General features: G+C 41.4%; 2 long non-coding RNA genes and 1 pseudogene across 2 annotated transcripts; all 3 read left to right on the top strand.

The window, feature by feature from the left end:
* The first annotated feature begins 4,445 nt into the window (after positions 1 to 4,445).
* LOC136465219 (uncharacterized) lies at positions 4,446 to 21,082 on the top strand (annotated as a pseudogene).
* Positions 11,111 to 14,505, top strand: LOC136462921 (uncharacterized). Its single transcript, XR_010760844.1, has 3 exons — positions 11,111 to 11,159; positions 11,292 to 11,663; positions 14,374 to 14,505. It is a non-coding gene; the product is annotated as an uncharacterized lncRNA (long non-coding RNA).
* LOC136462852 (uncharacterized) lies at positions 18,541 to 20,242 on the top strand. Its single transcript, XR_010760827.1, has 3 exons — positions 18,541 to 18,670; positions 19,775 to 19,990; positions 20,073 to 20,242. It is a non-coding gene; the product is annotated as an uncharacterized lncRNA (long non-coding RNA).
* Positions 21,083 to 21,305: the final 223 nt, after the last annotated feature.

Raw genomic sequence — 21,305 nt, 5'->3', positions numbered from 1 at the left:
GTACACTTCATAATCAGCAAGATTAGCTAATTTTCTAACTCTTTGAGACCTTATAGGGGCCTCCATATTTGGCACATCTTCTATTTGAGGCTGTTGTTGCTCCCCTCATTTGTGGCAATAGGTTCTATAGGATCCTAAAGAACAGGTTCCTCATCATCATTCATTGTTGCCATAGGCGGGATAACAACAGGTGCTGGCATCACAGTGTCTTGTACTGTCAGTGCAGCAACAGCAGGTAGTGAGAAAAATGGCTCATGAATTATTGGAGTGGGTGCATACACCCGCTTCTCTTCAAGGTCAATTTCTCGAGCTACTATGCTCCCCCTCATCATTTCATCCTCTAGGAAGACAGCGTGTCTCGTTTCTATAAACTTTGTATGTCTATCTGGACAGTAGAAACGAAAACCTTTTGACTTTTCTGGGTAGCCAATGAAATGGCAACTTACTGTTTTGGGATCTAGCTTCCCAATGTTTGGGTTAAATACTTTAGCCTCAGCAGGGCTCCTCCACACACGCAAGTAGTTTAGTGAGGGTACTCTTCCTGTCCACAACTCATACGGTGTTTTGGGCACCGACTTACTTGGTACTCTATTGAGAATATGAATGGCGATTTTTAATGCCTCCATCCACAGGCTCATCAGTAAGGTGGAGTAACTTATCATATTGCGCACCATATCCATCAGGGTACGATTGCGCCTTTTAGCTACTCCATTATGCTGAGGTTCGCCCGATGTAGAATACTGGGCTACTATGCCATTCTCCTGTAAGAACCTTGCAAAAGGTCTAGGAACTTGGCCATATGGGGTATGCCGACCGTAGTACTCCCCTCCACGATCGGATCCGACTATCTTAATCTTTAAGTTGTGTTGGTTTTCAACTTCTGCCTTGAATATCTTAAATTTATCCAATACTTCTGTTCTTTCTTTGATTGGATAAATATAGCCATAACGAGAGTAATCATCTGTGAATGTTATGAATGAATCATAATCATCCACACTCTTTACGTGGAAAGGACCACAGATGTCTGTGTGAATAATCTGTAGAATTCCCGTGCTTCGTTTGGCATCTTTCTTAATTTTCTTTATATACTTTCCTTTTATGCAAACTCTGCATTGTTCTAAATCTGAGAGCTCTAATGGAGGAAGAATATCATTCTTAACTAGTCTTTCTATTCTCCCCCTCGAAATATGGCCTAAACGACAATGCCATAATTTCGACAACACATCGTGAGCTCTCTTTCATTTTCTATTTACATCCGCAGACGAGGATACATTCACATTGTCGCATGCAACGTTCCCATTATCGCATACAACATTCACATCATCACGTAGTGATAACAAATAAAGCTCATTTTGTAAGATAGCATTACCAACACATGCATCATTATATGTTATCTTACATTTGCCATTTCCAAAATGGCAATCATAACCATCGTTGTCCAAACATGACACACTAATCAAATTCCTCTGTAGGGAGGGAACATAAAGAACATCTCTTAGTATGAGTTTGAAACCATCAGCTACCTCTAGAGAAAGATCACCAACGGCTTCAACTTCTGCTTGGACTCCATTTGCGACTTTAACGTGTCTTTCGCTTCTTTGCGTAGTCCTTGTCGAACAGAATCCCTATAAAGAATTAGCAACATGAACAGTTGCACCTGAGTCAATCCACCAAGTAGATTTCGAATATTGTATATACAGGGATTCATTTATGAACGTAATAATGTTCTCACCTTTCTTTGCCATAATCATCTTTAGGTAATTGGGACAATCTTTCTTATAATGCCCCGTCTTCTTGCAGTGGAGACATTGATCTTTATCCACTGTGAACTTATTTTGCTGAGGCAGATGCAGCATGGGACTCTTTTCCTTTGACTTTGAGGAGAAGTTTGCATTAGTATTCTTTTTCTTATTATCTTTTAGATAATTGATTGTGCCACCATTGGCAGCCTTCATTCTCTCCTCCTCTTGCACACACATAGCCATGAGCCTCTCCATATCCCATTTCTCGAGCTGTATGTTATAGTTGACAACAAAAGTGTCAAACTCTTTTGGCAAGGAAGCAAAAACCAGATGGATAAGGAACTCATCCTTGAGAGCCAAATCCATTGGTTTTAGCTTAGATGCCAAATGGCTCATCCTCAGTATGTGCTCTCTTATGCCACCATTACCTGAGTATCTCTCTGTCACCAGCTGCTTTATCAGCTGGATAGTATATGTCTTTGAAGAGCCAGTGAACTGACTCTTTATTATTTCGAGATACTCAGTGACGGTGTCACACTCTGGGATTGAGCCCACAATAGCAGGCTCAATCGTGTTCTTTATCACTGTCAAACACTTCTTATTGGCAGTGACCCACTTCCTATGCTCAAGGTCATAGGACATTCTTTGGGATGCAAAGTCCCTCTCTCTGGTTGCCCAGGCGGCATCAGCCTCGTTTGTCTCCCACATCGGTGCCACAGGCTCTGTGGGACACGGTGTGGTGACTACCCAGTCCACCTCAGCGAGGATGAAAGCCAAGTCGATCTTTTTCTTCCACTCAATGTAGTTATCACCTTTTAGAGTGGGGATTTTTTTGATACAACTCATCAAGTTGTATCCGCCTAAAAACACAATTCAAATAATGTGAGAACATAAATGATAACAATAACAATTGCATGCCTTAGTTCAACGTTGGTCAAAATTAAAACATACAATTGTTCTCTATATTAATTCTATATCACCGTTGGGCAGAAAATAGAATTGACGCAAGACAAAACATCATAATATTGTCATTAATCAACGTTGGTGAGAATAATAACAATATTATAATCAATTAAAACATATCTATTTTTCAAAATTAAATTCTTCCGTTGGTTTGAATTTAATAATGAAAATTATATCTTTAAATACGCAGTGGAAAATCATTCAATTTGATGAATTCTACCCACAGGGAAAAATACCTTTTCTATTTTCTTTTGAGCCAATTTCTATTTTCAATTTTCTGGAAAAAAGGAAAAAATGAAAATTGGGCTCATTCTTTACTGTTTCGGCCCAAAAACCGGCAAAACCGGCTCGTCCCATCACTGCACGCGCGCGTAGGCTGCACCCAGGCCGCAACCTGGGCCTGGGTCGGCAAAGCTCACGCGTCCGCGCGCCCGCCTGGGCCGCGAGTTGGCCCATTTAATCTCGGCCGTTTGTTCAACATCGGATGGCCGAGCGGGCGTGTCGGTCGAAATAAAACGCCGACGCCGTGCGCCCCCGAGAAAACCCTAGATCATTCTTCTCGGCCCTCTCTCTCTCTTCGCCTCACTGCGCTCTCTTCTTTCCTCAGTACCGCAGCACCAAGCGTCAACGGCGAGAGCGAGCAGCGAGCCCCGGCGCCGTCGTCGGCCCCCTCGCCGGCATGCGCGCTCCCCAGTGGGTGAGCGCGCCGCCGTCGAGCGGCCTAGCCGCGGCGCCCCTATGGCCGGATCCCAGCGAGCAGTGCCCCCGGCCGACCCTCTCTTTTCCCCACGCGCCGGCGTGCACGACGACGAGGTAAGCCATTCCTTTCCCTTTTTCCCCTTTCGGTTTCTTTGGTTTTAGTGCTCGGATTTCATCCGATTTGGGGATTAGGGTTAGGGTTTGGGGATGGGGTTTCACTGTTTATCTTCCCGTGATTTCTTCACGGGTTTGAGGTTCGGTTTTGACATGAACACGAGCCATGCATCTTTAACCCAGTTAGGGTTAGGGTTCATCCGAACCCTATTCTTTTCTCAGATCCGAAAGGATCGAAGTTAGGGTTCAACCGAACCCTTTGTCGGCTGAAGCCCCTTTCTTCTTTTAGATCCGCACTGGATTTCACTTTTCTCTAACCCGATCTAGGGTTAGGGTTAGAGTTTCTTTCATCCGAATCAAAATTCGAATCGATCTACTTCTTTCTCTTTCTACCCCAAGATCTAGATCCACACCTAGGGTAACAGCTGGCTCTGGTACCAATGTTGTAACCATAGGATCGATCTAGGGTAGAACCGAAAACTTTCTAGACAACCAGTTGATCCAAACAAGCCCTAGTGCATCTAGACAGAGAGATGGAGACAGAGAGATAGGGAGATAGGGGTTCGAACCTGAGACCGTAGGGGTGGAAGATCAGTGGCCTCCATCAGGTTCATCGATGCAGTCTGCGCACGGGCAGCGATGGTTGGGGAAGATGTCAGTGTAGTTGCCGTCATCGGAGCGGGGCGGCACGGCTGGTGGCTTCCCGTTACTGGCTGCGCCCCTCTTGATCGGATTAGGGTTAATGTCGGTGGGGAGGTCGGCTCAGGTCAACCTCGTGATTAGAGCCACCGGCCCTCGTCTCTTTATATAGCGTAGGGTGATAGAGGCCCTTCAGCCATGGTGGGCTGGGCGGTCCTGATCAGGGCGCAAATGAAAAGGCCCAACTGGGCCGTTTGGTCCGGAGGTTTGAGATCATTCTAACACACCATGTCTGCGGTGGTGTGCGGCAAGAGGTCCCCCATCTTCGGCGACGACCTTGTAGCTTCCCCTTCCTCCCCTCCGTCCCCTTCCCACCACCATCACCCCGCCAAGCGGGCCCGCTGCTCCCCGTCCCGCCGGAGGGAGGTTCTGCTCCACCACCACCTCCTCCCGCTCTTCCCCGACATGGATCCCCAGGTTCGTCTCTGCGCTTTACTCGTTTGTTTTTTGTTTACATTTTTTTGTTTGCAAAAATTCTGGTATATAAGGCGTAACCTCCTTGGGTTCAAAGACCAAGGAAGGCATTTAATTCTCTCTCAAAACACTAGTACTACAGCATCGATATACGTGTCTCTAGAGAGAACACGCCTTATATTATGGGACATGAATAAAAAGTGGTTACGCCTTATATATTGGGACGAAGGAAGTATATACTACTAATAAATGCTTAAGTAATGCCCATAGGGGAAAAAAGGGGAACTGACACATAGGTCAATTGAGAACACGGATGACAGAGCTGCATAGCTTATGCTTAAGTTAGCATAATATGCAGTTTACAAGAACTCACTGCTGCATAAAGTATACATTTGCCAATACCAATGGGTAATCAGGACTGACAACAAACAGTCATAATCTGTAATATTGGTAAAACAACTAAATATGCCTCCTTGATGGCATTGCTCAACAATGTTTATACACCATCAGGCAAATGTTGACATTCGTAGCAACAGTAACTTAACAAAATTCTTACCAATAATATAAATGTGTAATCACAATTAATGCTTCATTTTATTTGGTATGCAACTATTCCCAGATGAAATCAACAGCTGATGATATGCCCTTCTCAGATTCACAAACAGTGGCAGATAGCATAGCCCCAGCTGACTCCAGGCGCAGCTCGTTTAATCTCTTTATTGCAGAGTCCAAATCATCTCCAGAGGCCTCAAGAGCTTTTTCAAGCAACTGAAATGAAAATCAAGAACATCAAGCTATGATAGATATATCCAGCTCTATTCACTACCAAGACAAGCTAAATATGCAACAAGAAGAATTTATGATTAGCAGCAAGACATCTCAAACAATACTGATCTAGATACATAGTTACATTGAACTTGTGTAAGTGAAAGCAGCATTTTAATTTTTAAAATAGATAATGCAGTGAGACTTTAATTGCACAACGAATGACATCATAACACACTGCTAAGTGCAAGAAGCAAATGTGAAACAAGAACATGAAAACGGTCTTCCTGTGAGAGCTTCAAACAAACAGAGTAACCAAAAAGGCATCAGCTAATCTAATACCTATTGAGAACCGAACACTTCCAAAATAGGTGACTTATGCAACATGCTGAAATGCTCAGAAGTCAGAGCAAGCTTCTTAGCGGGTATTCCAGTTAGGGCATAGAAACCAGATGAAGATTGATATAATCCTGCCGTATATGTGTATATAAGCAAATAGCATGTGCTGCATGCACTACAACCTTCACATGCCAGTACTCTTACAGTTGCTGCTTGATAAATGCCCAAATCCATCCTTCATTTAAGTGAAAAACATGAGTACAACGGGTTCATTATGATGCGTCACAGCAGCCCAAACTCGAAAGTCAAAACACTTGTGCATCAATCAAACATTAAAAAACATAACTTTTGAGCGAAAGGAATCCCTGTTTCAGCAGAAAAACACCATAATTCATTAACTTGCATAATAATCCTAAATGGCAAACATCAACTGAGAAACCACAAATCTACACGAAAGGAAGGTTCTTCACATGATCACATCCAAATGTACTACAATCTCACGTCAAATAGTACTTAGGTTCACCAAACGAATTAGCAGGAGCAGCTTCATCTGATCCACACTTCGGAGCAACTGAATCTGATCCCTGTAAAAACTAAATTTTCGGCACGATGATGAACCGAGCCACCTTTCAGTGCGCAAATGTGACGTCCCACCAGAATTTTTGCAATTATGCCTTATATACACTCATTCAAAGACCAAGGAGGGAATGCCTTATATACTAGGAAGGAGGTTAATTCCTGAGTGTGATACAATTATGTGTTATACAAAATAAGTTGGCATAACACATAATTGTATCACACTCAAGAATTAAGATAAATTGGCATAACACATAATAAAGTCAGCATGCCAATAAAGTCTGGCCTTCATAACAAGCTTACATATCAGTGTTCATAACACAGCAGCCATAAGCTGTGACTTTAAGCGCAAAAGGGAAACATAGTCTGCCAACCCTAGGTTCAGTACACACTAGGTTCATTACACAACAGTTTCATTACATAACAACTAATAAATTTTGTCATCACATGTCTATGATCAACTTCTTCTTGTTGATCCTCTTGTTGGTCATCTCTTCTGAAACAGCCACTGTCTTGCTTGTTTCCATACTCTCAGACTTCTTTTTCTTGGTGGTCTTGCTCACTTTGCTTGCCTTGGTTGTCTTCTTGCTTAGGTCCTTCTTTATTCTTTTCCCTTTCTTTTTCTGCCTCATGTCAGTTGTTGGGGGGGAAGTTTCAGCAGCATACTCCAATGCCCTCTTGCGACTGTTAGACACATAAAACAATAGGAATGACAGGAAAAGGTGAGGAAACAAGTGACAATGCTGGGCTATTTCAAGATAGAGATTAAATACCTCCTAGTGTTTGCTGCTGGGCTGTTAGTCAGAGCTAGTGGTGCAACACTGATTTCTTGAGACAGAGCTGGGCTGTTAGTCAGAGCTGGTCTGTTAGTCAAAGCTGGTGGTGCACCTTCAATTTGTGATTGTTGGGTGGATACAGTTGTTGCTGCAGCAGTGGTCTTCTTTGTCCTTGGTCTCTTTGCTGGTGGTGGTGCATCAGAGTCATACACAGTCTCATTGCATGTCTTCATCATGTGACCAAACTGACCACACCTCTTGCACTGTCTCTGGGACACAGCTGTTGAATGCCACAAACATCCTTGTGAACCTCATCTTCTTCCCAACCAGAGCCCACTCAATGTCCACAATGCTTCCTGGATTTGTCCTCTCCACCTCAGCCTTGAATCTGAAAACATCTTCAAAGCTGTCATCCCACTTGCCTTGAAGCTCTTCCAGAGCCATTGCCATTCCATCCCAAACAACATAGTATGAAAGTGTGATGTTGTACTTTTTCTCCAAATCCTTCTTCATTTGGGAAGCTCTAGCTGTTGGGTCATGCCTCAGGATGTTAATAACCCTGTCCCTCACCCAGTGATTGTTAGCCATGCAGTTTTTTTCTAGATTTGCTGTGGTAGCACAAGTATGTTTCTGATACATCTTCTTTATCTGCCAACAACAAGTAGACATCAATAAGTAAACATCATGATCATCAACAAACATCATCAATAAGTATACATCATTAAACATCATGAATAAGTAAATATTAGCTTTGAAAAATGTATCCTCCACTTGCAATTGAGAACAGACCTGCCAAGTTTTTCCATCCTGCAATTGAGAAGCATGTATCCTCCACTTGCACCTTTTCTTCTTGCTCTTGTATCCTTTGCAGTGCCCTCTATACCTTTTGGCTTCACTATAATGAGCTGCAATTTCAAATTCTTTTAGAACATCATACTGTCTAATAGCCCTCTTAAAGGTGTCCCCATCCTCAAATGTGACACCACAAGCTATAGTTGGGTTCTCTAAGTTAGTAACATGCTCAGAAGTCTCACAACCAGCTTCATCATCAACTAACAAATCATCATGAACAAAAGAGTCAGAGTCAGCAGCTCCTTCTTCTTGGTCATCTTGTTGGTTTGCCATATATTGGTTCTCATCATTGATCCCAACATACTCCTCATCATCTTCTTCCCATGCCACATCATCATCAGCAGGCTTCTTACCTCTCCCTTTCTTCCTTGAGCAGGTATGGATTTCTCAGCTGATTCACCAGAGTTAGTTGAGTCAGCAGTGTCTGAATCACTCACTTCCTCGCTGAGAGACTCAACTTCCTGGGAACCTAAACTAGACATGGCTGCATCAACAGACTGGTTGTTCTGCCCACCATCATTACCAAGCAAAGGGAGCAGCAATGGGGGATCAATAGTAGCACATGCCTCATTATCCAAAGACACACTCTGACTAAATGAAACAGGAACTATATCATAGAAACTCACAAACAAAGGTAGCCTCCTTAGCTCCCAATAGTTCTCAGTAGCATTCATCAAAGTTGAATCAGAGGTTAGACTGGTATAACTTTGGTTGTGCTTGTTAAAAAACACAAATTGAACCCCTGATTTTTCCTAGGACACACTCTTTTAGATACATCCGTAGTTAAATCCTTGAGATTAAGAGTGTCCCTATCCCGAATTAGCTGAAAATCTGTTGCACTGTGACCAACGTGCCTACCGTCATCGCAAACCTCATAGTAAGCTAGGACACGCACCGCTATCCGTATTGCAGAACTAATGTCCATCCTAAAACAAGAATTCGTGAAAACCCTAACTAAATCGTCCTCGATTTCATTGCAAGACAAGAACAACAAACAATTGGTGGAAGCGGGGAAAGTGTACACCCGTCAGGAACCCATGACAGATTCACCCCCTTCGATAGTGAATCGATGCTCGGGCGGAGCCGCTTCTATTGCACCGGCGAAGCCATCTTCACGCATCCATGTAATGGCACGGCGGCTCCGACGGTGAGGGTGGAGTCGGGGGTGGCGGCGAGGGGCGCGGCGAGGGTAGCAGCTGCAGGTGGCGACGGAGAGTGGTGGTGAGGTCGTGAGGGAGGTGACGGCGGCGAGGGAGAGTGTCTGCGAGGGAGAGTGGTGACGGCGGAAGGGAGAGTGGAGAAGACGAGCTGCGACGGCGTTGACCTGGTTTGGCTCGACCTAGTCGGGTCCGGCTCAAACCTGGTCTGGCTCCACCAAGTCGGGTTTGGTCGACCAATGCCAGTCCACAGGGGCATCTGATGTCATTTTAGAAGGTTTCTCTCTCCCAAACTCTGGAAATCATTAAAATAATGGTCGCGGTGTGCTGCGGCAAACATAATCGAATTTATAATGGTACTCAGCAAACGATAGCATTGGCGGTGTGTTGCAGCAAAATATGCGTTTTCGTGATGTCCTGTGGCAAAAATTCCCTTGAAAAATCCATCATGGATAGTTGGAGCTGAAGCAGTGCAGAATTTGCATAGGGTACTATAGCATGCATCACATGCCATTTTGATCTTAGGATTTGTTCTTGGGAAGCTTAAGTAGTTACACTTTTTTACCCTCCATAGGAAAATGTGATGCTAAAGGAGCAACTGGCAATAATTCTCCGAGAGAATGCTGTTCTGAAGTAGGGCGTTGCGATACAGCATGAACGCCAAAAAGATTTTGATGTGAGGACTCAGGAAGTAGACAGCCTGAAACAGTTGGTATTGCAGTATCAGGAGCAGCTAGAAACTCTTGAGGTACTCCCGTTCATCACCCTTGTGATTTTGATCCTTTGATATTTATTCTACCACTTTTCCTATACTACAGTCGCCTGATCTGTGTGAGTTGTTCAGGCGACGCGATCGCGCGCGCAGCCTCAAGGTTTCTGTTGGGTTGCATTCGATCCGGATGTGATTCAATTCAATAGAAATGAGACCCGTTAACACATCCTAGACCCGGTCCTAATTGTGCCCACTGTCGACACCTCTTCGAATTCTTTTTTGTTTTCCTCAAACCGTGCGCCCTTCAGACACGAAAGGAATCCGAGGCGACTTCACCCAGGTCGTGGCGACAGGGCGATTTTTTCGGTGATTTGCCGCATCGTCGCCGTGGCGAAGCGATTTTACCGGTGAAATCCCCATCTCAGGTGACGCTCTATGTTCTGTGGGGTGGCTGCATCTCCTTCCTCCTTGTTCATCATTGCTGAATCACTTGTTGCTTGTGTGTACTCGATCCCATTTCCTGATTGGGTGTTGATTTCGTCTTCGATTGGTTGAAATCATAAGCAAAGGATACAGACGGAGTGGTGGAGAGGTGTGCTGATTTTTTTAGTGGTATTGGCCGGATGAGTGGTGGAGATGGAGAGGTGTGTTGGTGATGTATGCTTTGTGCAATCCATTCAACATTTTTTGGAGGCAAATGTTGGAGGTAATGCTTTGATTTCCTTGTTGCCCTTTGCAGTTAGATGTGCAAGTTGTATTATCAAATGCAGTGAATTACCCCTTCTGTTTGTGCCTCACTATGGGTGATTAGGCGTCAAGTATTGGAGTTGGCTGCGGCAACCGACAATTTAAAATTTTACCATAACTTTGCTTTTGATTATCGTTCACATGAAAAGGGATGTCTGAACACTATATCTTTGGGTCAGTTCTGATGACCTGAGCCTGCATAAAGAATGTAAAAGATTCATGTACATTTCTTCCTTACCTGATATTTATAAAAATATTTGAGGTGTTCTGCCTGTACACAACTCAGGCAGATGCCATGGATATAGATTGTCTTATAGCACAAGTTTCTGATAAGGTCCCTTCATAAGAAATTCATATTAGTTCATGAAATAAATTTGAGATTTCTATTGTTTTACTTTGCTCTTTCAGTTTTTTGTTGCCTTCCAGGAATCTGTTGTGGTTCTGATATTTTGTAGGATTAATAACAATATTAAAAAACTGTATGCACCTATATGGTTGAGTTCTTTCTTTGCTACGTTGCTCATAAACCTTAGTTTCAGGAATCACTTTACGCAGGAGACATATCTCATTCAAAAACTGTATGCACCTATATTGCCACGATGAGGTGAGGATGCTGTACAAATTTTCTTGCAGTCAGTGTTCATTTCAATCTTCTTTGAAAAATTCTAGCGTAGTTCGAGCTGCTCTATTTATTGTTCTGTAGCTGTCTGACACAGGCCTGCCTGTATTCTTTCAGCAACAATTTGGCTTGCGTGTTTGCAGCTCTCTCACCAGATGTTTCAGATAGCAGCGTCTTGGGTTTAGTACTTGTTCATCTGAATTATTTCAGTTTGCATTGATAGCTAGTGTCCTGCTAATTCCAATGTGTAACGGTTCCTTCTTTGGCTACTAGGAACTGCAACATTTCAGCTGCGCGGTGTTCCAGATATTCAATTCAGACAGAGATTGAAATAGCTATTGGGCAGTGTACTTGATCAGTCCGATAGGAAACCATGTGGTGCCGGCTCTTGCTTTCAGTCCACCGGGTCGAGTAAGACAACAGCAGCAACAATTTTGGCTCAGTTGGGAAGTAGTAGGACAGAGACAGCAGCTGCACTTCGACAATCAGGTAAGGAGGTAAGCAGTGCGTCTACAGCTGGCTGCTATTTCTGTTTGCTTGCACAGGCAGTCTGTTCAATGTTCAGATTAGAATCTTCAGAGTAGCAGCTCTGTGAGTTAAGTACTGCACCATGAGTTTTCATTGTGACTGAAATCATTTTCTTGTCTTCTTGTCTACGGAGTAAGCACTAGTTCTTTTGCCTTGATTTGCAACAATGTGCTGCCACTTTGTGTATAGTCACCATCATGCTATAGTGAAAAGAATTACCTGCTAATGATTACTACTTGAGCGAATTTGTTTGCATTAGGAGATTTACACGGCTGCTACTGTGAAAGTTTAGTGTGTTCAAAATTAAAAAACAGTGCGCAAAGTTTTTCTTGTGATCTTTAACTTCTTCCTGCATTTTCGCATGCTAATTAGAATTTTTTGTTAGCTGGTTAATTAGTGATTAATTAATTTGTTTGGGTTATAATTTGGGATATATGCCTTAATTTCTCGCAAAGAATTTTAAAGGCTCCCACTCACCTATATAGTTTCAGGGATTAATAACAATATTCAAAAACTGTATGCACCTATATTGGCATGTTAAGTCCATGTAAGGCTCCTGTAGCTTGTCCCTCCCTGTGACAATATATAGCTTGATCCTCCTGTGACATTATAACATGCAAATTTTTGCATTCATCATTACAATAAAACTATAATATTTTGGTGTTGCCCACATATTTTGGGAACTCACATTCATTTCTTTTCTTTGTTGTTCTTGTCCATAGCAGTTGTAGGTCACTAGTGCTGTGGAACTCTCATGTTCATGATAAACAAACAAATCAAACACAAATATCATTAGTTGCAATGAGTACTAGTGTAAATTGCAAGTATGTAGCACCGCAATTGTAGTGTCATAATATGCAATAAGTTGATTTGTGCTAACACATCTTGAACTTTGTTAATTGTGATTTGTGGCAACACACCTCTTTTTTATCCTTGTCCTTTCATAGAAAAAAAATGTTTCTCGTGATTTGTGCTAACACACCTTTTCATCTGTTTATTGTGATTTGTGCCTGCTCACACCAAGTTTTTGTCCTTGTCCTTTCATAGAAAAAATGCCTCTTGTGATTTGGGCTAGCTCACATTTTCCTTTATTTATTGTGATTTGTGCTTGCCCAAGCCAAGTTTTTGTCCTTGTCCTTTCATATAAAAAAATTGTCTCTTATGATTTGTGCTAACACTTTATGAACTTTGTTAATTCTGATTTGTGGGAGTGAATCTGTAACTGGAGTTATGGTGGGAGACTTTGGAGTCCAAATGTTTTAGACTCAGTAGAACTAAAACTGAGTATATGAGATGTGACTTCGGCACTACTACTCGGGAGGAGGAAGATATTAGTTTAGAAGGTCAGGTAGTGCCTAGGAAGGATACCTTTCGATATTTAGGATCAATGCTACAGAAAGACGGGGATATTGATGAAGATGTTAGCCATAAAATCAAAGCAGAGTGGATGAAGTGGCGCCAAGCATCTGGTGTCCTTTGTGACAAAAGGGTACCACAGAAGCTAAAAGGCAAGTTTTATAGAACGACGATTAGACCTGCTATGTTGTATGGTGCAGAATGTTGGCCTACGAAAAAACGACATGTTCAACGGATAAGTGTCGCGGAAATGCGTATGTTGTGTTGGATTTACGGTCATACAAGAAGGGATTGAGTTCGGAACGATGATATACGTGATAGATTAGGGGTAGCACCATTTGAAGAAAAGCTTGTTCAACACCGGTTGAGATGGTTTGGACATGTCCAATGGAGATCTCCAGAGGCACCGGTGCCTAGTGGAATCCTAAGCCAGGATAGTAACGTGAAGAGAGGCAGAGGAAGACCGAAGTTGACTTGGGTAGAGATAATAAAAGGAGACTTGAAAGGATAGAATATACCCAAAGACTTAGCCTTAGATAGGAGTGCTTAGAAAACAGCTGTTCACGTGCCTGAACCTTGATTGCTTCTGCTGGGTTTCAACTCTAGCCTATCCTAACTTGTTTGGGACTTAAAGGCTTTGTTGTTGTTGTTGTTGTGGCGCGAACACACATCTCATTTTTGTCCTTGTCCTTACATAGAAAAAAATGTTTATTGTGATTTGTGCTAACACATATTGAAGTTTATTTTTTGTGATTTGTGCTAGCACACACTATTTTTTGTTCTTGTCATTTCATAGAAAAAAAATTGTCTCTTATGATTTGTGCTAACACACCCTTGCTCTGGATGATAGGGTTGATAATGGATTGTGGTTTCTCAATGACATTAGAAAATGATGATTGGTTAGGACGATGCACGTGAGTTGTACAATTGTTTTGATTTTTTTTCCTATGGAAGCTAAGTATTTTCCAATCTTTTGTCCTGTGTTAAGAATATTTTTCTCTGAGCGCATAGAACAAATCAATGAATGTGTTAGCTATTTACATAACACCTATTGTCCTATATTTGTTTTATCTTTTGATCTGTACCTGTGTTATCAGTGATCACTTCACAAAATCACACATGCTGTAGATGTAGGAGCTTAATAATTTTGGTTTGCTATACTTACACTCTCTCTGTCTCCTACTTGATCAGTTGCTTGCTTTTGTTTTTACTCTGTATAATTCTGCATGCGTTGATGTTTGCAGGAAGTCTGTACAATTCTGCCTGTGGTGATGTTTGCAGGAAGTTGCTTTGATATCACTGAATCTTTGTGCAGGACGTTGCTGCCAGAATAATGGACTTCTCACAACAAGGCCCAAGGCCAGTGTGCATCATTTCAGCAACCGAAGTTGTTTCTACAACAACCCTTCTCCAAGATTCAGAGTCTGGTGGTGTGGGTACATATGAGGTATGTTGTTGATGGTTATCATTTGCCTAAAAACTACTTCATGTATGTGTTCTGTTCTTCTCTTCTTGCATATTTGAATACAAATGTTTGCCCACTGTCCAAATTAAACAAAAGGTTTGATGGTAGCATTTGCCTGGATAGTTGGATTGCTTGCATGTTACAACTGAAGTATTGCTATCAAAGGTCAGAAAAAAAACCATAAAAGGAGGTATTTGTTTCCACACTCTCTTAGTTAGTTAAGTATGCTAAGGACGTCTGCTTTCAGTCCAAGGTTGGGGTTATATCCTTGTTTGAGGATGCAGTACAGGCCATACTATACAAGATAATTTCTATTTTTTCATGGAATTGTTCATGTATACTTTGATTATTTTGTTCTTATTTAGTTTTGTACCCCTGAAGGGTGGGCCTGGTCCAAGCGGCCTGTGACCGGAAGGTCCCGGGTTCGAGTTGCGGTCTCCTCGCATTGCATAGGCGAGGGTAAGGCTTGCCACTGACACCCTTCCCTAGATCCCACACAGAGCGGGAGCTCTCTGCACTGGGTACGCCATTTTTTTAGTTTTGTACTCCTGTGCTTTATTGTTGATTTGGCAGGGTCGATTTGAGATCCTATGCCTTTCCGGATCATACTTGGTGCTAGATGATGGTGGCACACGGACCCGAAGCAGAGGAATCAACAAGACCTCTGCTTGTTGTGTTGGTGTTGGTGCAGTACTATAGAAATAAGATGCATCGATAGTATACTACTGAATTTTGAAGTGCACTGTTCCTATTAATATCTGCCGTTGATGAAAACCAAACAAATAAAACATTGATTACAAAATTGCAATGAGCAATAATGGAAATTGCAACTATCAGGCACCGCAATTGTAGTTCTGAGCATATGCAATATGTTGGTGTTGAACCATTTTGCCTCATGTTCTCGTTTTTCTGCTAGTTGATCTATATATTCTGCACGTATACACTATTTGCCTATTTAACTTTTAATTTGTGTTCTTTTTATGTATAAATGTTTGAACCTATGTATTTTGTCAACAAGCACAGTGGTTCTGCAATCTACCATGCTCACAATTGTTTCTGTTCTAGAGCTCACCTTCTGGGGCGGCAAAAGGGGCTATATGACTTAAGCTTCACATTCTCCTTCCTGTTCACCTGTGAGATGCCTGGGCTATGATCCAATGTGCAATGCCCGTGGTATGGATGTAGAACCAAGTTGCCCAGAACAAGACACATAAGCTCATCCTGAACTACATTAATCAGGTGTGCTTAACTAACATTTAGTGCAGGGTGTTTCTGTACCACTTAGTACTCTACTTTGCTTAACTATTTCATTATGATAGCTTTGCGAGCGTCTATCTAGTCCCATGGAAGAATCAGTCGTGGTCTGTGCCAGTCTTTGGGTCCATGCCTGACATTGTGTTCACTATTGGAGGCAAGAAGTTCAAGCTCAGACCAAAGCAGGTGTGATCCCTTCTCCGTTATCACACTCTGAGCTCTTGATCATGTGATTTCAAATAAATGTTCCTATACACAACTCTTAAGTCTTACCTCTATTTTTGTAGACTATGTGAGGGTGGTGAACTATTGCACCGAATTTTGGCCAAGTAAGGAGACAGGATGTCCATCTCTTTGTTTCCTGTATCTCAGTCTTTGTCATTAAAATTCTAGATTTTTGTGCTGTAAAATCAGATTGCTTTATTTTGTTTGTCTGCTTCGTTTGATTTGTAGTTGCTGGTATAAAGGTTCATTACTAAATGGTGTGTTCCTTTGGACAGAAAGAATAGCCGTTATAGTGAGAAAGATGCTGCAGCAGTTGTGCGCCAAATGCTGAAAGTGGCTGTAGAGTGTCATCTGCCTGGGTTGGTTCACCGAGATATGAAGCCGGAGGTAGAAATCAAACACTTTCAATCTCTTTGCACTCAGTAAACATTTGGGTTTATACTCGAAACTAATCTATCTGTCTAAAGAAGAAAATGTTCCACTTCATCGGCTCATGACACTGACCGAAAAAGAGTAGTTTTTGTTATTTGGAAACTATTAACAGAGAATTTTCTCACATACAGAATATTGAATTTTGAGTTAAGAAAACCTCACAGCTTGCAAAATATGCTCTAGCTACTTTCAAGTTGTCTTGGTAATACTACTGAATTTTTTTGTTTATTGTTCTTCTCCATAGTAGTTGTGGTGCTCTGTTCCTATTAATCTTTCATGTTCATGAAAACAAAACATATAAAACATATAGTTAATTAATTGCAATCAGCGATGATGCAAATTGTAGATATTGAGCACCGCAATTTTAGTTCTGAGGATACGCAATATGTCCCAACAAGTATCACAATTTTGTCATTGTCTTCCTATAGAAAAAAATTGTAATATGTTAATTGTGATTTGTGCCAACACATTTTAGTTATTTGTCTTTGTCCTTCTATAGATAAAAATTATAGTATGTTAACTGTGATTTGTGCCAACACGGATCATATTTTTGTCATTGTCTTTCTATAGAAAAAATTGTAATATGTTAACTGTGATTTGTGTCAGCACACACCACATTTTTATCCTTGTCCTTTCATAGAATTTTTTTTGTGATTTGTGCTGACAAATTTGTCTTTGTGTTTCTATAGAAAAAGTTGTAGTCTGTTCATTGTGATCTGTGCAAGCCCACACCAAATTTTTGTCCTTGTCCTTTCATAGAAAAAAAATATTTCTTGTGATTTATGCTAACACAACTTTTTCTTTGTTTATTGTGATTTGTGCTTAACCAAGCCAAGTTTTTCTTCTTGTCCTTTCATAGAAAAAAAAATGTTTCTTGTGATTTGTGCTAACACTTCATAAACTTTGTTAATTCTGATTTATGCCAACCACATCTCATTTTTGTCCTTGTCCTTACATAGAAAAAAATTGTTTATTATGATTTATGCTAACACATATTGAAGTTTGTTTTTTTATGATTTGTGCTAGCACACACACCACATTTTTGTCCTTGTCATTCTATAGAAAAAATTGTTACTTATGATTTGTGCCGACCCATTTCAGATATTTGTGCCAGCACACACCACATTTTTGTTATTCTTTTTTATTGTAATTTGTGATCTCCAATAGCTGGATCTGCTTTTATATATAATATTTGTACTATTTTTTAGCTTATCACTGTCTATACTAATTTTTCATCAGTACTTAGGGAATCCTTGTCTGCAATTGTGTAGAGGCTGTGTGCCAGGTTATATTTAAATATGAGCTGAACTGTAGAAGTACGTACGCTGTCACTAGTCCCCACTTGTTCCTAGGCACCACACCACAGTCCGCAGCACTAGTTGGGCTTTTGTACTAGGGAGGAAGCTGCTGAGCAAAAGCCACCAGAACTGAGCAAACAGGATAGAGGAGGAAGATAAGATAGAGAGAAAGAGAGCAAGGAGTGTTGTTTCTTTTTTCTTCTTTTCTTGGCCTTTGTGCTGCTGTGGGTGTGGTTGAAGGCCCTGAACCCTGCAGGTGTGGCCCTGTTCTTTCTTGTGAGGAAATGGTGGGCAGTAACTGAGATTGTGTCAGCGGGGGCAGGATTGAGGAATTTATGGTTGATTAGATAATTGGGGCCCCTGGGACTGCGTGTGTATGTGTGACAGAGAGTGACAAGGGAGAGGAGAGGTCGTGCCTGCTTTGAATTTGATGCCGAACTGAAGCTTATAGTTGTGGAGTGGATTGTTAATTCGTGAGCAGATGTGAAAGTGCTAGCACAAAGAACATTGTGTCCGGTGTGGTACACCACATTGTTCTGATATGTTTTGTATAGATGAGATTTATATTTTTTTAGCTCAGCACTTTCCCTACTAATTTCCATTAGTACTTAGGGAATCCTCACTACTTATTGATTTGTACTAATTAAACTATGGTGTTTTCATTGGTGATGTGATCATTCTTAGGACCTGCACTGATAAGAAGGTTGGATTTTTGGAGTAGATGTCGTCCAAGCTATTCAATTACCAAGTGATTTATTGTAAGTTCACAGTTATACCTTAGACCTTGTTTGTGTCATTGTGTTTAAGGTATCATAAGGAACCTTGGCATAGGAAATAATGATCGAGTAGCATGCCAGGGCCATTGGAGGTGTGCAAGTACTTGGTTGAGGAACTAGGGCGTGATCCAAATATGGCTGCAACTGGAGGCTCATGTTTAGGTTCTTTCTACCTCTTTTGTGCTTCTGGAAATTGTATTCTCTCATATGTGTGAACCTTTGGCATTTAGCAGTAAGTAAATTATTGTCTCCCAGTTTGTCATTATTTTTATGTACACCATTCTGTCCTGTTTAATTGTACTATCAGTAGGCTCGACATTCATGAGCTAGATTCAGGGTCGCAAGCTGTTCGGGTGCTTGTATCAGCCGCTGCTGCTAGTTCAATGCTACAGTAAAATATTGATTTCCAAATCTCTTGCCAAAGCACCCTGCATATAAAAAGATAACTTGTTGTGATTTGTGCCAACATAGACAAAACGTTTGTTTCCTTGTCTTCCTATAAAAAAATAGTTTTGATTTGTGCCGACACAGAGAAAACTTATTTGCCCGTGTCTTCCTATAGAAAAAATTGTTAGTTGTTATTTGTGTCAACAGCCCTTTGGGCATTGGCCTGGAAATCCCTTTGGGCTATCAGCCTTGGCGTTAGTGTTCCTAATAGCGTGCCATGGCCTTGATGAATCTTGATTGATCATTCAAGAGGATAGACATACTAAATCATTACCATGAGCATGCTGTACTTTTTTGGTCATGTGTGTGAAAGCTTCTCTATGCGTGTGCTATTCACATGTGAGCAGACCATTTCTTTCTATGTGCACATGTGCGTGTCAATCGATTTTCCCATGATTGGAGAGGCCTTTCTTTCAATCCTGCCAAAAAACCAAGATTGGGAGTGGGTTTTGGGAACTATTGGAGATGCTCTGATTGGGAGTAGCGGTCGTCCGCATATCTTCGCTGCTAATGGATGGTTGGAACATGAATACTTCTCCTGATGTGCTGCAGTGGTGATCTTCTTCCCCTGCAATTGCCAAAATACTATCATTGATCTATTGCACTTAGATATACATGTATCTAAACGTTTATCGAAACACAGATCCTGTGACCAGTTCATTGATCTATTGCACTGCATACATGTATACTATTATTGATCTATTGCACTTAGATTCTGTGACCAGTTCATTGTATCTAAATGTTATGGATCTAAACGTTTTGTTGACACTTGTACTTTTGCAGTAGTACTCATGGTTTGCCCCTTTGTTATTTTCCTAGGGTCCCCCATTATCAGGCAGATATGACATGGGTGCAATCTGTATGATGGATCACTCTGAGAAACTTCAGATTCTTGTTAATGATGCTCTAGACAAAGGTGCCGAAATTGCCGTCAGAGGGAGCTTTGGCAATCTTGGTGAAGATGCAGTTGATCAATTTTTCCCTCCAACTGTCCTGGTGAATGTTGATCACACGATGAAAATAATGCAAGAAGAGGTAAGCTGGAGTCGATCTTTGATTTCCTTTAGTACAAGTGATACTACTGTTAATCTTAATATTGTCAGTTGCTGCTCAACAGGCATTTGGACCAATTCTACCAATCATGAAATTCAATTCTGATGAAGAGGCTTTTCTATTTGCATACATGTAAAGTACAATTGCATTATCAAAAAGTAATAGTTGCACTAACACAAATGTGCATTTTTCTAGTCTATGGTCTGAAGTTTTCAACGTCGTATATATGGTTCATTGTTTACTCAGTACAAATGATTAGGCCTTCATTTTTATGCAGTTTTCTGTGTGTTTTGGCTCACTGTGTAAAGCCCAATTCAATGTGAAGAAATAGGCCCATGTTTATTCATCTGGCACACCTCCAGCAAGCTTAACGGGTTTTTCGGACCCGTTAAGAAATAGGCCCATGTTCTGGGATTTGTTGCGGACTGTTGTCGCCTTGTAAACAGAAACCAGGGCATACAGATTGGTTAACGGGTTTTTTGGCTGGCCCGTTAAGGGATAACAGTACGTATCGGGTATTTTCGGACCCGTTATGAATGTAGAGCGTACAGAAACAACAAGGACAGATCCTCAGCGTTGGATGGAGATCTAGTGGCCTGTAGCAGTCGCCTGAAAAAATGTTAGATTTCAGGCACCTGAGATATAGCGTCTCCCTTATTCTACAAAAAGGTAAATTGTGATACATGGTTTGATGCAGATAAATAATTATACACTTCGAGTGCATTTGAAGCAGGCTCAGCAGAACAATTCTATGCCTGGACGTTTCCCGCCTGATGTCTTCTAATGCTTTATCATGGTTCGGGAGAATAATTATGTACCTATTAAGATATTTGAAGTGAGGGAGAGGGATTCGCTTATTTCTACTGCTATAAGTAAATCCAGGACCTTGAGTTCGACTCAAATGTTGCATGTACCATTATACACCATCATCGGAGATAGGCACTGATAAAGCATCGACATTAAGGTTCAAATATGTTGTGCACCTGGAAGCTGGAAGTTGAGATGAAATAGTAGCATGTTAGGGTTGGCAGTGCACTAGGTCCTTGCAACCTGCTTGTAATAATGGCTCCTGCAGAGGAAGCTCGGATGAAGTTATATTGGCTGTATGTGTTTGAAGTGTAAGAACTGATATATTGTATGTAAGCTTAAGACACAGAACAAAACAATGTTTAAATTATTTTTTTCACACACCAAGCTGGAATTATCTATTTTTATTTGTAATGAGGTATCTGCACCCACAGTCCACACTGGAGCACGAATATGCTTGTAGAACATTTTCGTAATTTACCAGTTTTCA

Source organism: Miscanthus floridulus, chromosome 7, assembly GCF_019320115.1.
Source record: "Miscanthus floridulus cultivar M001 chromosome 7, ASM1932011v1, whole genome shotgun sequence".
Lineage (NCBI taxonomy): Eukaryota > Viridiplantae > Streptophyta > Magnoliopsida > Poales > Poaceae > Miscanthus > Miscanthus floridulus.
Note: the sequence above shows the minus strand (reverse complement) of the source record. Positions and strands in the feature narration are given on the sequence as shown.